The sequence below is a fragment of the Salvelinus namaycush genome, chromosome 8 (genome assembly GCF_016432855.1).
Source record: "Salvelinus namaycush isolate Seneca chromosome 8, SaNama_1.0, whole genome shotgun sequence".
NCBI classification, from domain to species: Eukaryota; Metazoa; Chordata; class Actinopteri; order Salmoniformes; family Salmonidae; genus Salvelinus; species Salvelinus namaycush.
Genome location: NC_052314.1, coordinates 13,976,430 through 13,988,219, shown reverse-complemented (window position 1 = coordinate 13,988,219; position 11,790 = coordinate 13,976,430).

Here is an 11,790-nt window from a genome sequence, read left to right as displayed (position 1 = left end):
AGTAGCTGCTGCTTTGACAAATACAAATACAAACAAAGCCCGCTATGCGGTTAGCCCTTGTGGCTGGGACCGCAGATTGTCCCGGGCTTTTGGCTGTCTAAATCCCTGCTGTTTTTTGCTGTTTAAATCTGCCCTGTGACCTGTCCTGTCTGTCTTTGGATGCCATGGTAGCAATACAGGCTAATGCTGGTACCCCACTCAGTTCCATAGGCGGGAGTAATGGAGAGGACAATGTTTCTCTATCACAGGTGAAGGATATTTTAAACAAACAAAAAGGGTTCTACAAACAGTTACAACAAAAGGAAAATAGCTTCAAGAGCTTTGTCCAAATAGTGATGAACTCAACTAACATAAGAATGGACTATCTGCCGGAGAGGTCCAGGATCTTAAGAACAGTTTGCAGTTCTCCCAGGGAGAGGTGGATGTCCTGAAAGAGACTTTCAGCAAGATGACAAACTTTAAGTTCACGTGAGATGACATCAGCACAGTCTGTGAATCATTATTAACAATGACTGGGAAAACAGACTATCTAGAGCAGGCCTGGGCAAAGGCCGTCCCGGGGGCCGTATGCGGCCCGCGACCTGATTCAAAACGGCCCGCAGAATCATGCTCAGATCACATAAAGAATTTGCGATAGTAAAGTTTTGAAAAACGTATTTGTTATTCAAATCAAAAGCCCAATGAATACTTGCCTTTGTGTAATGATTTTTCTCCCACCACTTGTGGGACATTTATTTTGAAGGCACGTATAAATAACAACTGCACAAGGACAGACAGGCTGACACACACATCACAGTTACAAATATTACAGTTGCTAGCTAGAAATTGCGCAAAAATTAGTTTTTCAAAGAAAAGGAAAGTAGACAATGTTAGGGTGTACCAGCAAGAGTGGACATCAATTTTTTAATTTTTTATTGAGGTATCAGGGAAAGCTGTGTGCTTAGCGTGCAAAGAGAGCATCACTGTCTTGAAAGACTACAACTTGTCCCGACACTTCCAGACAAAGCATGTAGAGAAATATAGGAATATATATTCTGAGCATAGGACAAGTGCATTGAAAGAGTTGCTTTCTCAGTTGCAAAAGCAGCAAGGACTTTTCACAAAACTGCATTCAGCAAACGACGGAATTGCGAGAGCTAGCTATGTACTGCCCCACAAAATTGCTAAACATTGGAAGCCATTTGCTGAGGGTGAATTCATTAAATAATGTTTAATTGACTCTGCAGCAATACTTTGCCCCGACCAAAGAGCTGTTTGAAAATGTTTCCCTGTCAAGACGTTGAGGACATCGCAGAGAATATGGAACAACAGTTGAAAGACAAGGTGAAGGATTTCACCTATTTCTCCTTGGCCCTGGATGAGAGCAGTGATGCACTTGACACGGCACAGTTGTTGATATTCTATCGAGGCATAACCCCAGACTTTGAAATTACAGAGGAGCTTTCTTCAGTGCAGTCAATGAAGAGCACAACCACAGGGAAATATTTATTGGAGGAGGTTAAGTGTGTGACAAAGCTGGGACTGAGTTTTGAAAAGTTATCCAGTGTAACCACTGATGGGTGCCCAAACTTGACAGGAAAAAACATTGGCCTTTTGAAAAGGATACAAGATCAAGTAGCTGAGCTGAACCCAGATCAGAAAATGATTTTCCTGCATTGCATTATTCATCAGGAGGTGCTCTGTAAATGTGTTCTGAATATGAGCCATGTTGTGGATACAGTCACTAAAGTGGAAAACTTCATAAGCGCAACATCTTTAAACCACAGACAGTTTGTCTCCCTGTTGGAAGAGACAGTCGGGTCATGCAGATCTCCCCTACTGCACAAACATGAGATGGCTGAGTTTGGGGAAGGTGCTTAAAAGGGTCTGGGACCTGAAGTCAGATATTGCTGAGTTTTTGCAAATGAAAGGAAAATATGTGGATTTCCCTCCCTGCAAGATAAAGAATGGTTGGCTGATTTTGCCTTCACCATGGACATCATGGCCCTCATGAATGAACTGAATTCCAAACTACAAGGGAAGGGCCTTTTGCACATCAGATGTACAGCCTTGTCAAAGCCTTCAAGGGGAAATTACTCCTCCTGACCCACCAAGTAGAAGCCAACAATTTCACCCACCTTCCAACACTACTAGTCTGTTCCCTATCAGATGACCAGCGGGAGAAGTATACATCACTGCTGTGTGCTTTGAACTGTGAGTTTTCTCGTTGTTTTGAGGATTTCAAAGTGTTGGAAAATGACATGCTAACATGTTTCCTCTCCTTTCACCTTCAACGTGGATAACGCTCCCACTGACCTGCAACTTGAGCTTATCAATCTTCAGTCTGATGCAGTGATTGGAGAATTATTCAAAAGAATGTTACTGACGAGGTTCTATGCATCTCTCGATGAACAAAACATTCCAAAGATTAGGGTTATGCTCAGAAGATGTTTGTACTGTTTGGGTCAACCTATGTATGTGAACAGACATTTTCAGTGATGAAATATAAAATTCAAAAAGCACTCGCACATCTGAGCTATCTTTTTTGCAGGTGCATGGTATCAGTTGGATAAAATGAGAAAAAAAGAAGGAACCCGCACACCGCTCTTGATAGGATCACTGCTCTTTAATAAGCTTTACATGTTGGCCTCATGGCCTTCGTCAGAGCTTTTGTGAGTTTATTAAATTAGCACCCTTATGTAAACCTAGCCCCACCCACATCCGTTCCACACATCGAATGGAAGGGATGTTTAATCATCAGCTTTGCCAGCTGAATTTAAGAATCCACCACTTATTGTACATAGGAGAGGTCGCAATCTACGCGATAAATTGGTCCATGCCAACTGCCAGCCACAAAAGAACATCAGCCAGGCTCTTTTACGCCCTCTTCCAAATGGTAGCTATAAACGCAGAGGTTGCTCAAAGTGCAGCAATATGATTAAGTGTGAATAGTTCTGTCACCCACATACAGGAAAACGGTTCCAAATAAATGACATTATTACATGCTCCACCACCCATGTTATCTACATTATTAAATGTCCATGTGGGCTGTGCTATGTATGTCAAACCTCTCGTTCTCTCAAACAGAGAATCTGTGAACATCATAAAAGTTCAATTAGGAGAAAGGACAGGGATTATCCAGTCGCAGTACATTTTAATGACCTAAAACATGACATTTCTACCTTTTTTTAGATTTTGTGGCATAGAGTAAGTTAAGATATCAGACAGGGGGGGTTATATAAATAATACTCTGAGCAAAAGTGAATGTTTTTGGATTTTCACCCTCCAGACATTATTTCCTAAAGGTCTTAATGATGAAATGCCTATGTATGTTATGTAAATTTGAACATGAATTATGCCCCTAATTCAGATTACTCTGACGTCTTTCTTGCGCTGTACCCAATGATTTATGAAAACTTGCTTGGTAGGTCGATGTCCTCATTGTGGTTTTACAGATGTGTTTAATACGTTTTATGTACACACTTTATTCTAATATTTATTAAATGCATATTGTTATATTTGGTAGCACTTATTTGTTTCCCCTCAACTCCAACCCCATTCGATGCGTGGAACAGATGTGGATGGGGCTACATAAGGGTGCTAATTTAAAAAACTTACAAAAGCTCTGACGTAGGCCATTAGGTTGATACATAGAGCTTATTAAAGAGCAGTGTGCGGGTTCCTTCTTTTTTCTCAGTGATGAAATATAACAAGTCAAGGCACAGATCATCTCTTACTGACTCTCACCTCTCAGCAATCCTGCGCATAGCGAGGTCAGAAACTATACCTGACTTCACTGCTCTAGTCAATGCCCATCAGAGACTTCACTCCTCACACTGATTGAGTAGTTTAAATGTAATGTTGAGCTCTCGCTCTCTTTCTTGTGTTTTTGTGCTTACCTGTTAACAAGAGTTCTGTCCTTGGTGCTGAATGCACAGTGTACTTTTCCCTCCGTGTAATTCATTGCATGTTTAATAATGAAAATACCTACCAGAAGGAGAACATGGATGTGGTTTATTTCTGTGCATGTTAAAAAAGTAAAATAAGTAGCCTATCTGGGCGTGATTTACAGTAGATATATCTGTCAACACAGTCATACACATGATGTATAATCCTGTAATATGATTCTGGCCCACGATGGCAAAAATATATTCTAATGTGGCCCTCCATGTAAAATAATTGCCCAGGCCTGATCTAGAGGGACAATCCAGAAGGAATAACATTGTTGTGGATGACATACCAGTTTTCACATGAGAACTGGGCCGAGTTTCAGAACAAAGTAAGCAAAATGATCACTGAAAAGCTGCAGATGGATCATACGAAGATTGAAGTGCAGCACGCCCACAGTTCTAGAAAACATGTAATCAACCCACGTGACAGACCCAGGCCAATAGTGGCTAGGTTCCTGAGGTTTAAGGACAAGATGGCTGTCCTGGAGAGAGCCTAGAATTTGAGAGGAACCAACATCTTCCTCAAAAAGGACTTCTCTGAAGCTGTGCGCCAGAGGTGGAAAGAACTTAACTCAACTATGAAAGCTGCCAGAAAGCATGGGATCATTGCTTACATCCGCCATGACAGGCTCATTGTTCACCCTCCCCCCCCCAAAAGCCTGGGAGGAGTGAGAGCCTCAGGGTCTGTAACTTCAGCCCAACGTCAAACACACTTGACTGACTCTATTAGCCAAACAATGTTTTTATGTTTATTTTATTTGTTTATTGTTTTCTCCATATTATGTCTATCTCCGATAAGCTACCAAGGAAAGGGCTAAGAATAGCCCATATTAATATACAGTGTGTAGCCTTACAAATAAGGTTAATGAAATCAATAACTTGCTAACATCGGATAATAAATATTTATACAAAATATTTGAACGGGATATGGTTGTAGGTGCCAGAAGCAGCGGTTTGTTTCAAGAATTGCAACGCTGCTGGGTTTCTCATGCTCAACAGTTTCTGTTGTGTATCAAGAAAAGTATATTAGGGCATGAGGTGATGATAAAAAAAAACATAATTATAGTCAATCATATCAACTACAAGAGCCTCAGTTAAATGCAACTTGATTGGACTTCATCAAGCTTTAGATTAATAAAACATTGCATGCATTGGTGACTAAATACAGTGCATTCGGAAAGTATTCAGACCCCTTAACTTTTCCCACATTTTGTTAGGTTAGTCTTATTCTAAAATTGATTAAATTGTTTTTCACAATACCCCATCATGACAAAGCAAAAATAGGTTTTAGAAATGTTTGCAAATTTCAAAAAAATGTAAAACTGATATCACTTTTCCATACAGTTGAAGTCGGAAGTTTACATACACTTAGGTTGGAGTCATTAAAACTAGTTTTTCAACCACTCCACAAATTTCTTGTTAACAAACTATAGTTTTGGCAAGTCGGTTAGGACATCTACTTTGTGCATGACACAAGTCATTTTTCCAACAATTGTTTACAGACAGATTATTTCACTTATAATTCACTGTATCACAATTCCAGTGGGTCAGAAGTTTACATACACTAAGTTCACTGTGCCTTTAAACAGCTTGGAAAATTCTAGAAAATTGTCATGTCTTTAGAAGCTTCTGATAGGCTAATTGACATAATTTGAGTCAATTGGAGGTGTACCTGTGGATGTATTTCAAGGGCTACCTTCAAACTCATTGCCTCTTTGCTTGACATAATGGAAAAATCAAAAGAAATCAGCCAAGACCTGGTTCACAAGTCTGGTTCATCCATGGGAGCAATTTCCAAACACCTGAAGGTACCACGTTCATCTGTACAAACAATAGGACGCAAGTATAAACACAATGGGACCACACAGCTGTCATACCGCTCAGGAAGGAGACGCGTTCTGTCTCCTAGAGACGAACGTACTTTGGTGCGAAAAGTGCAAATCAATCCCAGAACAACAGCAAAGGACCTTGTGAAGATGCTGGAGGAAACAGGTACAAAAGTATCTATATCCACAGTAAAACAAGTCTTACATCGACATAACCTGAAAGGCCGCTCAGCAAGGAAGAAGCCACTGCTCCAAAACCGCCATAAAAAAGCCAGACTACAGTTTGCAATTGCACATGGGGACAAAGATTGTACTTTTTGGAGAAATGTCCTCTGTTCTGATGAAACAAAAATTGAACTATTTGGCCATAATGACCATTGTTATGTTTAGAGGAAAAATGGGGAGGTTTGCAAGCCGAAGAACACCATCCCAACTGTGAAGCACGGGGGTGGAAGCAGCATGTTGTGGGGGTGCTTTGCTGCAGGAGGGACTGGTGCACTTCACAAAATAGATGGCATCATAAGGAGGAAAATGATGTGGATATATTGAAGCAACATCTCAAGACATCAGTCAGGAAGTTTAAAGCTTGGTCGCAAATGGGTCTTCCAAATGGACAATGACCCCAAGCATACTTCCAAAGTTGTGGCAAAATGGCTTAAGGACAACAAAGTCAAGGTATTGGAGTGGACATCACGAAGCCCTGACCTCAATCCTATAGAAAATTTGTGGGAGGAACTGAAAATGCGTGTGCGAGCAAAGAGGCCTACAAACCTGACTCAGTTACACCAGCTCTGTCAGGAGGAATGGGCCAAATTCACCCAACTGATTGTGGGAAGCTTGTGGAAGGCTACCTGAAATGTTTGACCCAAGTTAAACAATTTAAAGGCAATGCTACCAAATACTAATTGAGTGTATGTAAACTTCTGACCCACTGGGAATGTGATGAAAGAAATAAAAGCTGAAATAAATCATTCTCTCTACTATTATTCTCACATTTCACATTCTTAAAATAAAGTGGTGATCCTAACTGACCTAAGACAGGGAATTTTTACTAGGTTTAAATGTCAGGAATTGGGAAAAACTGAGTTAAAATGTATTTGGCTAAGGTGTATGTAAACTTCCGACTTCAACTAAGTATTCAGACCCTTTACTCAGCACTTTGTTGAAGCACCTTTGGCAGCAATTACAGCCTTAAGTCTTCTTGGGTATGACGTTACAAACTTGGCACACCTGTATTTGGGGAGTTTCTCCCATTCTTCTCTGTGGATCATCTCAAGCGCTGTCAGGTTGGATGGGGAGCGTCGCTGCACAGATATTTTCAGGTCTTGCCAAAGATATTAGATCGGGTTCAAGTCCGGGCTCTGGCTAGGCCACTCAAGGACATTCAGAGACTTGTCCCGAAGCCACTCCTGCGTTATCTTGTCTGTGTGCTGTCGTGGTAATTTCCTGTATTACTAAATGAGGAGAGTTTACAAACCACACACAAGTCAGAGTTATATTTTAAACTTCATCTTTAATTCTATGAGCTTCACCATAGCCCTTTGACTCTCAGATCAATTCAGTGTCTAAATGAATTCTGAGAGTGCTTACAAAAGAATTCTAGTATCTTTTATAGCCAAGATTCACCCCTCCCAACTCACATGACGAACCACAAATCTCAGAAACTTCACAAAGGGCCTTTTACTTGAGAGAGGAGTATCCCATAGCCAGATAGCATTAGCTATAAATTATCGTTCAGTTTGCTCTCTAAGACGAGGTTCTAATCTCGTTCTTGGTACTTCATAGTACCAAAACATTACCTCATCCAATGGCATATATCAATTGTCAACTTTAGATACACCCATCTCAAATACACCCCACCCCTGGACAAGCTCACTGAGGGGAGTGACTTCTAGGTCATATACTATCTCAAGATTAGTGCAACATCAGAGGGGTAATACAATGGTTCCAGACACTGCCATACTCCTCCCCCCATTGGGAAAATGAGGGAGTGACTGGAGTACAGACATTGTGGAGCCCTTCACATGGTTTATCAGATACATTCACATATGAAGACAATGTTCAAACCTGTTCACATATGAAGACAATGTTCCATTGTGATATTCTGCATATTACCAGACATGTAAAAGACAAGCCTGACCTCTCCGCTCTCTGGGCCCCAAGTGACTTTTCCCTAGAGAAGAAAGGAAAATGCAACTGCCGACAGTATAGTCCAAAAAGATACATTCTAATGACAAGTAGCTCACATAAGCATAATATGAAAGTAAATAAAACATCTTATTTATCTATGTTACCTAACTAATTCTGATTCAGCTACGACATTGCTTAGGGTCATTGTCCTGTTGGAAGATGAACCTTCGCCCCATACTGAGGTCCCAAGCGCTCTGGAGCAGGTTTCATCAAGGATCTCTCTGAACTTTGCTCCGTTCATCTTTCCCTCAATTCTGACTAGTCTCCCAGTCCCTGCAGCTGAAAAACATCCCCACAGCATGATGCTACCACCACCACCACACTTCACCTTAGGGATGGTGCCAGGTTTCCTCCAGACGTGACACTTAGCATTCAGGCCAAAGTTCAATCTTGGTTTCATCAGTCCAGAGAATCTTGTTTCTCATGGTCTGAGAATCCTTTAGGTGCCTTTAGGCAAACTCCAAGCGGGCTGTCATGTGCCTTTTACTGAGGAGTAGCTTCCGTCTGGCCACTCTACCATAAAAGCCTGATTGGTGGAATGCTGCAGAGATGGTTGTCCTTCTGGAAGTTTCTCCCATCTCCACAGAGAAACTCTTTAGCTCTGTCAGAGTGACCATCGGGTTCTTGGTCACCTCCCTGACCAAGGCCCTTCTCCCCCGATTGCTCAGTTTGGCCGGTCGGCCAGCTCTATAACAGCTCTAGTGTTGGTGGTTCCAAACTTCTTCCATTTAAGAATGATGGAGGTCACTGTGTTCTTGGGGACCTTCAATGCTGCAGACATTTTTTCGTACCCTTCCCCAGATCTGTGCCTCGACACAATCCTGTCTTGGAGCTCTATGGACAATTCCTTCGACCTCATTGCTTGGTTTTTGCTCTGACATCCATTGTCAATTGTGGGACCTTATATAGACAGGTTTGTGCCTTTCCAAATCATGTCCAATCAATTGAATTTACCACAGGTGGACTCCAATCAAGTTGTAGAAACATCTCAAGGATGATAAATGGAAAAAGGATGCACCTGATCTCAATTTTGAATCTCATAGCAAAGGGTCTGAATACTTAAGTAAATAAGGTATTTCTGTTTTATTTTTTATAAATGTGCAACATTTTCTAGAAACCTGTTTTCGCTTTGTCATTATGGGGTATTGTGTTTAGATTGATAAGGAAATTAAATTAAACAATCAATTTTAGAATAAGGCTGTAACGTAACAAAATGTGTAAACACTTTCCGAATGTATTGTAACTGTCAAAACACTTCAATGGTTCCAATGTTTCATAAAAGTGCAATGAACACAGTCAGAGGAAAGAGAAAGGTGCAGGTACAGACACCTCACAATGAACATGTGTTATCAACAATTATTCTGTTATACAAAGGCTGATAAAATGTACAATCTCTAGAATAAAAAAAACCCACATGTTTCAGAAGGTTCATTTACAGTATATGAATGGGTCCACTTGAGCATAGCACAACAATTTTCTTAATGCTTGTCAAAACATGGAAAACAAAATAAAAATGTATTTTCCCCTCAGAGTGGATATTGGCATCAAGCTCCGAAGTAATAATAATGGTAGGATTATTTCAGCTCCTGTGGACACTAACTGATATACAAAGTAACTGATATTGCGAAAACTACTTCCATGGTAACGGAATTACGCTGAGACTTTTTTTCATTTTAAAATGTGTGCCAAACCAAAACCATTTATTTCCTAAGTTTAACAAACCATACAACTATATACACAATGACTACTTTGAACAATTTACACAGTAAATAAAATAAAAACACATTTACTGGAAAAACTGTGCAGATGCCAAGTTTGGTAACAAAATTACGGTATAACACTCAGTTTTATTCTGTTACCACACTTTGGATCTGCAGTTATTTCTGTAAATGTGTTTTTGTAAAATCCTCTGTGGAAATTGTTAAAAGGTGGTCCTTGTGCATAGTTACAATGGAATTGCCCTTAAACAACTTCATAACAGATGTAATGTGGCAAATTTCAACATATTGACAAAAACATATTTTATGAAGAGATGGAGGACAAAGTTTCAAATGTCTTTCTGTCATCCTATAACTAATTACCAGGGACTACTGTTGCTCAGAAATCCACGGACTGCTCTCTGTTATAGTGGTGGCTGCTTCGGGTGATGTATTGTTCTTATGTTAAAGTTGTAATTCAGTCATATTTTATTCACCTAAGAGTGGAATATATATACAATGCCTTCAGAAAGTATTCATACCCCTTGACTTATACCACATTGTGTTGTGTTACAGCCTGAATTCAAAATGGATTAAATAAATCATTCTCACCTATCTACACACAATACCCTCTTACGACAAAGTGAAAACATGTTTTTAGAAAAAAATTCAAATTGACTGAAAATGAAATACACCCATATCTAATGTACATAAGTATTCACACCTCTTTGCTATGACGTTCAAAATTGAGCTCAGGTGCATCCAACTTCCTTTGATCATCTTTGAGATGTCGCTACAACTTGATTGGAGTCCACCTGTGGCCAATTCAATTGTTTGGAGATGATTTAGAAAGAAACACACCTGCCTATATAAAGGTCCCATAATTGACAGTGCATGTCAGAGCAGAAACTATACCATTAAGTCCAAGGAATTGTCCGTAGATCTCCAGGATTGTGATGAGACATATCTGGGGAAGGGTATAAAACAATTTATAGTGTGTTGAATGTTTGATTGAGCACAGTGGTCTCAATCATTGGGAAAGTGAAAAAATATGGAACTACCCTGACTTTGGCTAGAGCTGGCCGTCCGACCAAACTGAGCAACCGGGCAAGAAGGACCTTGGTCAGGGAGGTGACCAAGAACCCAATGACCACTCCGACAGAACTATGGAGTTCCTTGGCTGAGATGGGAGAACCTGCAAGAAGGATAACAGTCTCTATGGCACCTCACCAATCTGGGCTTTATGGGAGAGTGACCAGATGGAAATGCAAGGGAATTCTGCCCTATGTTCATACAAGAGACCACGGGAAACTTCCTTGATCAGAGGTTAGTTTATTTAATAAGGATTGCAAGCCGGATTGCAACCCGGAGTATATACTTACAGTAATTTGCAAGTAACACACTTAGTTCAAAAGATGTTTTCCCATTTATCCCCAACTGAGGTTCACCCCGCCCAGGGTGATGTCCCTTAACTTTAATACCATATAAGCTCATAATTAATAGTTGCAAATACAAAGATGTTTCTGCTAAGCGGAGTTCAGCTTATTGTTATTTGCAGTTAATTTCCCAATCCTTCTTCCTCCTATTGCTATCATGTGCTAGCAGAAGTAAGCCTGGAACACAGCAACAACAGGAACTGAAAGTATAGTTTCAACAAACAGGCATATGACTTTTGTACAGTTGACCTCTTCATGCACTTACAAAGTGTCTACCACTGATTCTTAATCTCAAGCTAAAGCAAAACATTAATCATTGTACTTTTGTAATTACAGGTGTTCCTATAATGTACAGATGTTATAAAATTCCTTTCAGAAGCCACTCCTGGGAAAAAGGCACCTGACAGCATGCATGGAGTTTGCAAAAAGGCACGTGAAAGACTGAGCATAAGGCAAAAGATTCTGTGATCTGATGAGACAAAAAGTTTACTCTTTAGCCTGAATGCAAAGTGCTATGACTGGAGAAAACCTGACAGAGCTCATCACCCGTCTAACACCATCCCTACCGTGAAACATGGTGGCGGCAGCATCATGCTATGGGGATGCTTTTCAGCGGCAGGGACTGAGACACTGGTAAGGATAGATGGAACAATGAATGGAGTCAAATACAGGCAAATCCTTGATGAGAACCTGTTTCAGAGTGCAAATGACC